The sequence below is a fragment of the Mixophyes fleayi genome, chromosome 4, assembly GCF_038048845.1.
Source record: "Mixophyes fleayi isolate aMixFle1 chromosome 4, aMixFle1.hap1, whole genome shotgun sequence".
Lineage (NCBI taxonomy): Eukaryota > Metazoa > Chordata > Amphibia > Anura > Limnodynastidae > Mixophyes > Mixophyes fleayi.
In genome coordinates, this window is record NC_134405.1 from 231,065,347 (window position 1) to 231,077,372 (window position 12,026).

Consider the following 12,026-nt stretch of genomic DNA (forward strand, 5'->3'; position numbering starts at 1 on the left):
ACTCAACGTACCATTCCTGTAAACCTTCAAATCGGGGCTTTACATCAAGAGCAAATTTCGTTTTTAGTTCTTCCGGTTACTACTAGTCCTATTGTACTTGGCTTTCCATGGCTTCAACTCCATTCTCCACAGATTGACTGGAATGTTCCGCAAGTTATTTCCTCGGGTTCAGATTGTCATCACAGATGTTTGACTCAAGTGGTTCCAGTGAAAATAAATAAATCATCTATAACACCTTGTCCACCTGGTCTTCCTCCACAGTACAACTCCTTTGCTGATGTATTTGATAAAGCCCAGTCAGAATGTCTTCCGCCTCATCAGGCTTGGGATTGTCCAATAGATTTACAACCTGGCAAAAATCCTCCTAGGGGTCGTGTTTACCCCCTTGCGTTACCAGAGACCCAGGCGATGTCTGACTATGTCAAGGAAAATCTCCATCGTGGGTTTATTCGACCGTCCATTTCTCCCGCTGGAGTGGGTTTCTTTTTTGTTAAGAAGAAGGACGGGTCTTTGAGACCGTGTATAGATTATCGAGGTCTTAATGCCATAACCATCAAAAATCGTTACCCCATTCCGTTAATTACTGAACTTTTTAATCGCATTAAGGGAGCTTGGATATTCACTAAACTGGATCTTCGTGGTGCTTATAATTTAATTCGGATCAAGGCCGGAGACGAATGGAAGACAGCTTTTAACACCAGGGATGGACATTATGAATATCTTGTCATGCCCTTTGGGTTGTGTAATGCCCCAGCTGTCTTCCAGGGGTTTGTGAATGAGATTTTCCGGGACTTGTTGTATGTTTGTGTCGTTGTCTATCTAGACGACATATTGATATTTTCTCAACATCTTTCATCCCATCGATTACATGTGGCAGAGGTCCTTTCTAGACACCGGGAAAATTCATTATTCTGTAAACTGGAGAAATGTTCCTTTGAATTATCTCAGATTCCCTTCCTGGGATATTTTGTGTCTGGAGTAGGTCTGGAGATGGATGCGGAGAAAGTGAATGCAGTGTTACATTGGCCCCAGCCAACAACTCTCAGAGCTATTCAACGCTTTTTAGGATTTGCAAACTATTATCGACGTTTTATTCAAGGTTTCTCCTCCATTGTCTCTTCTATTGTGGCGCTTACCCGTAAGGGTGCTAATACCAAGCAATGGTCTCCTGAGGCTCTTCAAGCATTTCAGTTCCTCAAGAGGGCGTTTTCAACTGCTCCTATTCTTTGACAACCTGATGTTACCCTTCCTTTTTTCCTTGAGGTAGATGCCTCTAATGTTGGACTAGGAGCCATTCTATCTCAGAAATCTGAACAAAAGAAATTCCATCCTTGTGCTTTCTACTCACGAAGTTTATTACCTGCTGAGAAGAATTATACTATCTGAGATAAGGAGCTATTAGCCATAAAGGTGGCTTTGGAGGAGTGGAGATACCTACTAGAGGGTGCTCGTCACCCCGTGACTATTTTTACTGACCATAAAAATCTTTTCTATCTACAGTCAGCTCAATGTATGAACCCCCGACAAGCAAGATGGTCACTTTTTTTCTCTCGCTTTGACTTAATTATAACCTTCAAACCGGCTTCTAAGAATAAAAAAGCGGATGCATTGTCTCGGGCGGTGGCCTCTTCCTCTGATATTGAAGATTGTTTTGATCCTCCCATACTGGATCCTAAATGAGTCAGTTTAGCTGCTTCTTCCACCAATGTTCTACCGTTTGGGAAAACCTTTGTTCCACCACTTCTTCGTAAAAAGATTTTGTCATGGTATCATTCCTCTCATTTTGCTGGGCATTCTGGAGAACGAAAAACATTATAGATTCTGTCTCGAAGTTACTGGTGGCCCTCTATTAGGAAAGATGTCAAGGAGTTAGTGGCTGCTTGTGATGTTTGTTCCCAAATTAAAGTTTCCCGTAGAACACCGGCGGGTCTACTTCAACCACTACCCATTCCTTCTAAACCATGGACCCATATAAGTAGGATTTTGTAACTGATCTTCCTCTCAGCAAGAAATGCAATACCATTTGGGTAGTGGTAGATAGATTCTCTAAGATGGCTCATTTCGTCCCTTTGATAGGATTACCTTCTTCTTCTACATTGGCTGATCATTTCATCAAGGAAATATTTCGAATTCATGGATGTCCATCTGAAATCGTTTCGGACAGAGGAGTGCAGTTTGTCTCCAGATTTTGGCGAGCCCTTTGCAAAACCTTGGGTATCCAACTGTCACTATCATCGTCATACCATCCTCAATCAAATGGACAAACCGAGAGAGTCAATCAAGATCTAGAGACTTTCATAAGAATTTTTTCTTCAGCCAACCAGGACAATTGGGTAGATTTGCTTCCATGGGCCGAATTCGCCCATAATAATATGTATCATGAGTCATCTTCTAAAACACCATTTTTTGTTGTATACGGTCACCATCCGTCTCTCCCAGAATTTCCTGCCCTCCCTCCCACCCAAGTTCCTGCTGTGGAGGGTTTATGTCAAAAGTTTAAATCCATTTGGGCTCAGGTTAAATTCTCTTTGAAAAAGGCATCTTCAAGATATAAATTTTTTGCTGATAAAAAGAGGCGAGCAATTCCAGCACTTAAAATTGGAGATCGTGTATGGCTTTCTACCAAGAATATTCGCCTGAAGGTTCCTTCCATGAAGTTTGCTCCACGTTTTATTGGTCCTTATAAAATCGTTCAAGTGATAAATCCTGTTTGTTTTAAGCTGTCTTTACCGAAGAACCTTCGTATCTCCAATTCCTTCCACGTTTCATTACTCAAACCTCTCATCATCAACCGATTTTCTGTTCCTTCTTCAGTATCTCGCCCAGTTCAAGCTCAACAAGAGGAGGAGTTTGAGATTACTCATATACTTGATGCTAAAATCTCTAGGGGAGTCATTCGCTTCCTAGTGCATTGTAAAGGTTTTGATCTTAATGCTCCAGCTCTTCTGAAAAAGTTTTATTCCAAATATCCGGGCAAACCTGGTTCCAAGTGTTCTGTGCCCACCTTTAAAAGGGGGGTACTGTCACTCATCGGACTGTTAGTGCCTCTAGGTTGGGACATGGGTCTCTCTCGCTCCTGCCGGCGCCTCTCCTGAGCCGCGGCCGTCCGCCATCTTGACTAAGATTGCGCATGTGCAGAAACCCTGAACTGTTAATACCTCGCCTCTAGTCTCATTGGTTAATTAATCACCTCTCAGTACTTAAGGCACCTGTTGCCCTATTACCTTTGCCTGTTCTTGGTTCTCATTCCTTGAGACTCTGAGGTGTTTCTTGTTTCTGCTCGTGTTATCCGTTTGCTCTGGACAAGTCTCCTCTCCACATCGGTAGTAGAACTTACCCGCTGCAGACTACTCTCGCTACCTCCGTTAGATGCTTGCTTCTGGACAAGTCTTCTATCCACATCGGTAGTAGAACTTACCCGCTGTAGACTACTCTCGCTACCTCCGTTACCTGCTTGCTTCTGGACAAGTCTTCTCTCCACATCGGTAGTAGAACTTACCCGCTGCAGACTACTCTCACTACTTCCGTTACCTGCCTGCTTCTGGACAAGTCTCCTCTATACATCAGTGGTACAACTTGCCTATTGCAGACCACTCACGTTGCTCCGTTACATGCCTGCACCTGGACAAGTCTTCCCTTCACATCAGTGGTACAATTTGCCTATTGCAGACCACTCACGTTACTCCGTTCCACGCCTGCACCTGGACAAGTCTTCCCTTCACATCAGTGGTACAACTTGCCTATTGCAGACCACTCACGTTACTCCATTCCACGCCTGCACCTGGACAAGTCTTCCCTTCACATCAGTGGTACAACTTGCCAATTGCAGACCACTCACGCTATTCTGTTACACATCTGCGCTGGACAAGTCTTCTCTACATATCCATGGTGAAACTTACCAGCTGTAGACCATTCATGTTTCCTTGTGATATAGCTACTACTCTGTATGGTACCTACTAGCTGGACTAAAGTCTACAAGTGCCTCTGTATTGTAGCTGCAAGTTGCTGACTCTTCTACTATATTGTTGATTGGTCTTTGCCTAACGTTATCCAGTTATCAAGTACTGGCCTGCTATATGCTACCTGCGTGCTAAGGCACTTGGACTCTTTCCTCATTTTATCCTGTTTACTAAACTGTTGTACCATCACAGTTCCACGGTGCCAAGACTCAGCATTTATACTATTGACATTCCTTTCCTCTATTCTACTGTATGGTTCCACTGATTCACCACACTACCCAGAGGTCCGCACTTCTGGTAAGTGTAGCTACACCTGGTGAATTCTGGGTAAAACTCCTAATGCCCGTGACATAAGCTGTGACTTCTGACTGGCAGATTGCAGAGAAGCTGGTAGTTACGCGTGCCGTAGTCTCAAATGCTGAGTGGGAAGCATGTAGTGGGGGATAGGGATGGGGCAGGCAGTCTATGTTTAATAGAGATCCACAGAAGAGTGTATGGAAAAAGCATATTTAAAAGATTAGCTTTAATGTCTACCCAGAGTCTCGTGTGGCTGAGAGAATGAAAAAGGAACGTTTAAATCAGCTGGGTGGTGATATAATATTTTTGAAACAAGACAAATGGAATGTTCAATAAAACCACGCCCCTTCCATCTGCAGCAGACCTCACTATCTAAATGTCACTCCAACACATTTACCAAAGACATATAATAGAAGCCAAAGGATAGTGAATATATGCGCTAGTGTAAAAATACAAAACATGCAAAGTACATACAAAAAAATACAAACAATATACAAAAAGAGTAAGAAAAAAAACCCACAAAGCCCATAAGAATAGTCCTTAAATAGAATACAACCACAATCATAACAATAAGCATGCATCTAAGAAGCTATTATGGTAGAACAGAAAATAGGATATATGTGGATATCCTACTAGTAATAAATACATTAGAGAATAAATAAAATAAAAACAAGTAGGTATTTTCTAGATCTCTTAGGGTTCAAACTCAGTCCTTCACATATGCTAACCTTAGACCAACATTTTGAGCCACAAGCTCTGTTAATACTTAATATGATATCTGGACATACTTAAGGTGAAATTACATCCAACTGCGTGTATAATATAAAACAATGTATAAACAAACACAATTTTTTTGTGTTTTATATTTATATTATGGATAGTTGTTTTTCACTCTGAATTACTCCCCAACAGGAAAATAGAAGAGTCTTATAAATATCAATAGCTCATTTACATGAAAAAATATTCATTGTTATTACCAGACACATGTTGGAACATGTTCCTATTAAGATAAAAACATAACAAACAAATTGTTCCTTGTAAAGTCCAGTTTTAGTGGGGCAGCAAGGTGGCTTAGTGGTTAGCACTTTTGCCTCACAGCACTGGAATGGAACTCATGAGGTCGATTCCTGACCGTGGCCTTATCTGTGTGGAGTTTGTATGTTCTCCCTGTGTTTGCGTGGGTTTCCTACAGGCACTCCAGTTTCCTCTCATACTCTAAAAACAAACTAGTAGGATAATTGGCTGTTATCAAATTGACCCTAGTCTCTCTTGCTCTGCGTGTTATGGAATTTAGACTGTAAGCGCTACTGGGGCAGGGATTTATGTGTGTGCATTCTCTGTACAGCAATGCGGAATTAGTGGCGCTATATAAATAAATGATGATGTATGCTTACCACAAGTACAGTAGATGACACAAGGGCATGTATAATAACTGACTGAACTGTACAGATGAGGTGTTAAACGACCGGTAACCACAGCTTTTTCCAGACCCGTTATAGGCAGCGCAACTGGACACGGATCCCCACTTCCACCAACGCGTTTCAAATTTAATTCTTTGTCAAGGTGTGGGTTCGGTTTTAAATACCCCAGAACCCATCAAATTTGCATACATTTTGTAGTTAAAATATATTCATATTTATATCTAATACTTTAGCACCGAACAATCACTGTCTAAATATACATAATATACCAAAAAACATCTAGAAAAACAAAACTAGTTAAACATTACTTTAGCTGTTGACTAGTTAAACATTACTTCAGCTGTTGGTTGTATGCTGATTAGCAGCTGAAAAACGAAACTTCATATATCTTACACACAGAGTTATAACAGTAAGTATATTTATCTTGGGCTATTGTAGATAAAAAATAGAAATATTGATTTATGTAAACATCACATTTATAATTTATATGCTAATAAATAATTTTTTAAAATTAAATAAATTCAAATGAAAATTATTTTTCTGGATCTCTTAGGATTTGAACTCAGTCATTTACATATGCTAACCTTAGACCAACATGTAGAGCCACAAACTCTATTAGGACTTAATGTGATATCTAAGCATCCTGAAAGTAAAATTGCATCTGATTGCATGAATAATTGAACAAACCCAGAAGTGTTTCTATTATATCTTCTTACATATGGGACAATTAATATAAAAAAATCATGTATAAAACTTCATCATGTAAAAAGCCTTATAAAAGTGGTCTCTAGTATAATCATAAAAAGACCTGGGGATAAATGTATCAAGCTGAGAGTTTGATGGCGGGTTTGATAAACCAATCAGATCCTAGCTATCATTTATTTAGTACATTCTACAAAATGATAGCTAGAATCTGATTGGTTGCTATAGGCAACATCTCCACTTTCTAAACCTGACGGAAAACTCTCAGCTTGATACGTTTACCTCCTGGACTCATATGAGTAATCTACAATACAATCTAACTAAAACACATACAGTATAAATGGAGCTACCATATAACAAGCTTATATTTAGATTACATATGGACCAGACCATACACGTACTCCCAACATCCGTTAACTAGATGAGCTATAGACCCTCTGAGAACCCCTTTGTCTAAGTTGAACATAATTCAACCGACTTTTCAGATGAATCACTTTAACTCAAAATCTTTGTTTAAACCGTTTGGCTATAAGGAACCAAATGAATAAATTAATTGCCTTTCTTCCTGTGCTAATGGGATACTGGTGTCTTTTTTTCTCCATTCGCCAACAACTTTTTTAATACTGCAAAACGAAGTGATAGAGTCCTTATTGCATTTTGTGTTCTTCTTTACAATGCAGCGATAGGGAATGCAGGGCGTAACCTTTTATTATTATTTCTTACATGCTCTGCCCACCTTTTTTTTAGTTTTCTTAAAGTCCTTTCTATGTACTGATTCTTACAGCTACACTTGATGACATAAATGCAGCGTTTAGAATTGTATGTAATTAAATCTTTAATTTTCAATATAAAATCGGTAACTGTAGCCTTAATTTCTTGTATCTTCATTAGGTTATTTTTAACATTTTTACACATAGTACCATCTATAAAAACCTTTTGAGGAAACACTATTTGCTACTGGTCTGGATATGTAGCTTCGGACTATGATTTATTAAATTAGGTGCCTTCCTATATATGAATCTGGGCCGTTTGGTGATGATTCCGTCTAAATGATGATGTCTAGTGAGGACTGACCAATATTTTTTTTTAAACTCTTTCAATTTTCTTATATTCAGAGTTAAATTGTGCAATACAAGGAACATTTTGAATAAGATTCAGATTGGTATTATTTTTTTATTTTGGAATCAACAAGGAACTTCTATCTATACTTTCTACTTTACTGATGATCTTATCTAGATCTATTTCCTTGTATCCTTTTGACAAAAACTGGTTCTTCATGGTGATAATCTGTTCTTTATGTATGTCTACCTCTTTAGAATTCCTTTTGTCCACTGTGACCAAAAAATAATCTTCTTTCCAATCAAATGTTTGTAAAATATTTAATATATGCATAGTATCTCTTAAATAAGCTTTTATCTCTTTCATAAATGGTTGTAAGTAAAAATCTATAAAATGTGGGAGATTTGAGGTCAGCGATTCGGTCCCTGCTACAATGGGTCTACCCGGGGGACATAAATGGTCTTTCCAAATTTTGGGTAATATATAAAAAGCAGGCGTGGAAGGATTAGGGATTTTCATGTGTTCCTTTTGATCAATCGAAATAGCACCTTTTTTCTCTGATTTAGCTAAAAATTTTAATATATTTTTCAAAATAATTTCTACAGGATTCCCCCTAAGTTTTTTATATGTATTTTTGTCACTCAAATGACGTAAAACCTCTTGGTGGTACGTTCCAAAATCTAATATAACCACGCCCCCTCCTTTATTGGCCAGATTTATAACTATCTTTTTTTTTTTTTCGTTTTAATGACTTAATAGCTTCTTTTTCTAATCTGTTTAGATTGTATCTTTTATTATTGTAATTTTATTTCTGTATATCTTCCTTAACTAATTTTTCACGTGCCTCAATGATAGGACCTTTAAAATGTGTAGGGAAAAAATTGGATCTCTTTTAAATGGATCTCCTATAATATTATTATCTGAACACTCCTGTGAATCTACCTCGTTGGACTTCTGCTTTTTAAAAAAAATGTAAAGTAATTTTGTGTACAAATATTTGTAGATCTAAGAATTAGCAAACTTCAAACCTCTTTCTAATACTGTCCTCTCCTTCTTAGTTAATACATGTTGACTCACATTAAAAACTTTCACTTTATCTTTATTTTCTTGTTCTTTAGTCTCTTTTTCTGTTATAAGTGTTTGATTTTTTTGTAGCTTCTTTTTTTTTCTGTTTAATGTGAATTTTGTATCCCACTCTTTTACCCCTTTTTCTTCTATTTGCTTTTTGATTAATTAATCGTATTTTCCTTTAAAAAAGGTCTTCTTGGTCGAGTTTCCAAATCTGTTATGTGTATTGATTTGGTCATTAGACAAATTCCTAAGTTTAAAGGGATTCTCTTAATTCTCTATTTTTCTGTTCTACTTTATTCCATCTGTTTTTGTATATTGTTTGCATTTTTTTGTATATACTTTGCGTTTGTATTTTTACACTTTTACCCTAGCGCAGATACCCACTATCCTTTAATATTTTTGAAAGTTTAGAAGGCCTGATCCACCCTCCAAGGCATGTCAGTAATGGGTGCAGACACGCACTCTGGAGCGTTTATCTAACCAGACAATTTGCCTCTGCAGTGTCTTCAGAACCAGGTATGGAAAGAGTTTGAAACAAATAGAGGAACCTAGGCAAGATGTTCATTTTAACAGCCGCAATCCTCCCCAACTAGGAAATGTAGTGCTTATCCCGGTCAATCAGATTTTGTTTAAGGGAATTCGGCAAGCTGGTGAAGTTGACATCATAGAGCAGATTATTATATCTGGTCAAGTAAACCCCCAGGTATTTAATTTTGTCAGACTTCCACCTGAAACCATGTTGTTGTTTGATTGCAAGAGCTGAAATGATAAGTTAAGCGGGAGAAATTCTGACTTGTGAGTGTTTATTATAAAATTAGACAGATCTCCATAGGCTTGGAGTTCCAGATGGAGGGAGGATAGTGGAGCGAGAGGATTACATCTCCATATTGGGGTTATTGTGGATTGGGATGGCAGTAGCTCCATCAAGAGAGAAAAAAAGAACAATGGGCTGCCTTGTCTGGTGCTATTCTCAATACGCAAAGTAACCGAGGTTGCACTGTTAGCAAGGACAGTGGCAGAAGGATTATAATATAATATAGCAACTCCACATATTAATCGACCTTGAAAGCCTATTTCTTTGAGAGTACTTCTCATAAAGGGACAGGAGACCCTACCAAAGGACTTTTCAGCATTCAGAGACAGCACCAGCATGATGATGTTTGTTAGCTGTAGAGATCAAATCTATCAGCCGCCTTGTGCTGTCCATGGCTTGGTAACCTAGGATAAAGCCCACTCAAGGTGGACCTGGTGGGGATTAGAGTGGCCAGTCTATTTGCCAACAGCTTAGCAAACAGTTTGAAAACAACATTCAAAAGTGATATAGGTCGAGATATCTATCACAGAGACTAGGTACAGTCTATGTGAATGACAATGATATCTGCTCTGGTAGTGTCTCTTTCAAATATCTTGCCATTTAAGATGACATTAAACAGGGAGAGAATATTAGGCAATAATACTTACATGACATTAATGACAGGCGGTCCGTTGCTCGCCGCTTTAACACAAGTCGCAGTTTCTGATGACGTCATTTTGTAGAGTCGGCAACAGAGCGAATCGTCCGAACAAGTCATCTGCATCCTGGTAAGTGGGGTTTTTTTTCAGGTCGCTGTAGTATGGAATTGAAATCCTCATGTCGTCTTCTTCAGTGTCGGGGTAGTCAGTACCGTTAATAGGTACTACACCCGGTAAGCATATGGGGATTTATTATTTTAATAAATATATGTGATTTTAACGATGTGACTGTTTTTTTTATTTTATTTTATTATTTTTATTAGACTAATGTGGTTGTAACGAAGTTTGTGGTTTATTTAAATTTTACTTTGTGGAACTACATGGCTCTGCTGGCCCTGGGTGTCAGTGCATGCTGGCTCTCAAAGTGCCAGCATGCCCTGGGTATGCTGGTACTTGTAGTTCTACATGCAACAGTAGGCCTATACTGTAAATGGCAGCCCGGGCTGGCTGGGAATTGTGGCTCCAGAAAATAAAATGTTGATTACATGAATCATTTTATTACCCCACACCCTAGTGCTTTCAGCACAGGACTGGGGGTCCCTAGAGAGGAGGCCCACACATTTTGTTTTTGCAAACTCCACTCCCGAGGGAATTCAGTCCCATGCTGAACAGCCTGGGGTTGGTTTGCCATTATCGCAGGGGAACCCCCTGCTGTGTGTTCCCCTGCTACAGTGCCACCAACCCCAACTAGATTGCCTAGTGCTGGTTTTCCTGAAATGGGGGGCCCCCGTGCTTTTTTTCCCGATTTTGCAGCAACCAGCACTAGGCTGGCAGGGGGAGACCTCACACATTTTTATTTTTATTTACACTGTACTAAAGCTGGCGGGTCAGAAAGATCTATTGCCACCCAATCCGCCGGCGCTGACAGTAACATATGTACCTGTAGCATCCTGTATAGTAGAGAACAGCAGCCCTGCACCCAAATTCAACAGTGCAAGGATCTTGAGATTTGTGGGTTGATGAATTTGGGTGCATGCAAACCCTAGATAGGTGCACATAATCCTGAGCACGGGTTGCGGTCAAAATACGTGCCTTGATGAATCAGGCTCTTTATGTGTTAATAAATAGGAGCTCTCCTGTTTGTTTGATCTATCATCTGGGCAATTACTGCTACTACTATGTGTAGGATCATTCCTGCAGTTCAGTGATTTAGCTGGTTGCTAGGTAAACAGTTACAAACTTCATTCAGCTCTCAGTCTGGCAGCCTCAGGTGTGCAATCGCCTACCACACTCATGCAGCTAATCATCCTTCAGTTCTGATTGGTGCTGCTGCCTTCATAAGCCACTTCCTGGCAGCATACCAATGCTGGTGATAGTTCCTGTTTCACCTAGTGTGTCTTGCATCTTGACCTGTTGTGCGATCAGTGTTTGACCTGAATTGTTTAAAGGAATTGCTGTCTTCTCCACTCCTGACTCTTGGCTTTGTTAAACGGATTTGCTATCATATCTCTACCTGCTGTGGCTTGTTTAAAAGATTCTGCGGTCTTCTCTATTCCTGATCCCTGCCTGATTCTGAATTCTGCCAAATACATTCTGGTTGTTCACTACCTGCTGCCATGTGCTGTCCACTTCGTTAGATAAAAGCCAGACTACTCCACATTAACCCTTGCCTGTCTGGCTTAGAGTTCTCCTATTTACAGTCGGCTTGCCCACTACTTGCTGGCTTGTGCTGTCCAATTCATAAAACAAGTGTAAAACTACTCCACATTAACCCTTGCCTGTCTGTCTCAGAGTTCTGATAATATATCCTGGTTGCTCATTACCTTAACTCCTAATGTGTTCTGTCCACTTCACCTGGCAGGTGCTAGATCAACAACTGCTACTACCCAAGCATTACACCTGGGGGCAAATGAGTACTGTGGAACTTAACAAGTTCCTCAGAAAGGGGGCTGCTAAAGGTTGAACGTCTCGTGAATAGGTTCTAGCAGTTGAGGATTCCATGCTACTCTGCCCTTAACAATATGCAGCTTTATAAGTGCATTATATCATTTTGTAAGCTTGGCAA